The sequence below is a fragment of the Limulus polyphemus genome, unplaced genomic scaffold (genome assembly GCF_000517525.1).
Source record: "Limulus polyphemus unplaced genomic scaffold, Limulus_polyphemus-2.1.2 Scaffold10589, whole genome shotgun sequence".
NCBI lineage: Eukaryota > Metazoa > Arthropoda > Merostomata > Xiphosura > Limulidae > Limulus > Limulus polyphemus.
In genome coordinates, this window is record NW_013676199.1 from 17,909 (window position 1) to 19,574 (window position 1,666).

Sequence of the window (1,666 nt, forward strand, 5' to 3'; positions counted from 1 at the left end):
TTCCTATACAAACTTAGTTCACTTCTTGTCTAGACTTTATTAACATGATGTTAGTTACCCTAGGTTTAGTTTTTCCGATACAAACTTAGTTCACTTCTTGTCTAGACTTTATTAACATTATGTTAGTTACCCTAGGTTTAGTTTTTCCGATACAAACTTAGTTTACTTCTTGTCAAATCTCAGTTACCACAACTGTTTTCCTTATTTGGTCTACAGGAACTTTCTAGCAGGGATGGAATTTTTTTTTTAGCAGATTGCTGTTTCTGGATTTTAAATTTAAAAAATGATGAAAGTATACTTTAAAAGAATAGAAGATTATTTTTTTTTGGAAACAAACGATGCTGTTGTATTAAGTATAGGTCGGAACAGTTGATAAATCAACAGATCTTTGCTTCCTCAATGTATAGAGAAAACATAAAAATGATTCCAATTTTAGATGAAGATCCCACTCTTTGACGATTAAAATGCACACAACGCAGTGGCATTAACTGATCAGTACAATAACAAAGCTGATTTACATTTACATATATAATGTTAAAGTAAGAATTCGTTAGTTTCAGCAAGCTTATGTATTTTGATTACGACTGCATTATATTCTGATTTGAATTAAAACAACTCTAATGATAACCAAAAATCTGTCCGTTATGGAATCTAGCAGTAATAAATATTTTAATGAAGAAAATACAGCATTATATATCCTACAAGTCATTACAAAATTTCAATAACACGAAGTCTCTGTTCTTATTGGAGTAACCATTTCTGATTTCTAGTTGTTGTTGTGTTTCTCTTCTATCACCTCCTGTTTCATTACAATAAAACTTATCAAGTAACATCATAATAAAATAACTTACTTCCAAATCGAAAGTTGGATAGAGCCAAGTTGTTTAAGTTAAAAATGGATTCAGAGTTTACTCGGTTATCTAATTCCTTCTTTAATGCGTATTTCTGTTCTCTCTCAGACTGCAATGCTTCTAATGCTTCTTCAAGTTGCTTTTCTGCTATTTGTTTTAGTGATGTCATTTCCTCAACCTGAGAATTTAATGCTTCTATCTCTTCTTGTAATTGACGAACCTCGTGCTTGGCCCCTTCAAACTCAACCTAAAATATAGTAGATAAGGATTTATGCAGCAGGCTCTAGTGGTAGATTTTGTTACTATTAAAAGCTATAACAAAATATTTCTCATCATACATTACAAACAGAACACTCTTCATACACTGACTTGTGACTCACTTCTTTACACTATGTACTATTACATACAGGGCTGACGAGAAGGAGAACAGCTGCCCCAGGGGCCAGGGTCTGTTGAGGGGCCCGGTAGTGGAATATTCCAAAACTCACTAGAAATTCATACTAGTTAATGAGCTAAAATGGCTATTGCTGTTTTATGGATGCATGAAAAAATCTGATCATCTAAATTTCTTTTATGAAAAATTACCAAAAGTTAATAGATAGAAAGAAAGGGGGGGGGGTCCCAATGATATTACTGACCGAATGCCCATGTTTACATACTTCTAAATCTAGTTCAGGATATGAATTTTTTTTCCATAAAGTATAGATGGATATATTGTACCAACTTAGCCTTCAGATTTATAGATGGATACGTTGTACCAACTTAGCTTCCTGATTTATAGATGGATATGTTGTACCAACTTAGCCTCCTGACTT

General features: G+C 32.8%; 1 pseudogene; it reads right to left on the reverse strand.

Moving 5' to 3' along the window:
* The window catches only part of LOC106476443, an 18,547-nt pseudogene extending 17,356 nt beyond the window's left edge, over nt 1-1,191 (reverse strand).
* Nucleotides 1,192-1,666: the final 475 nt, after the last annotated feature.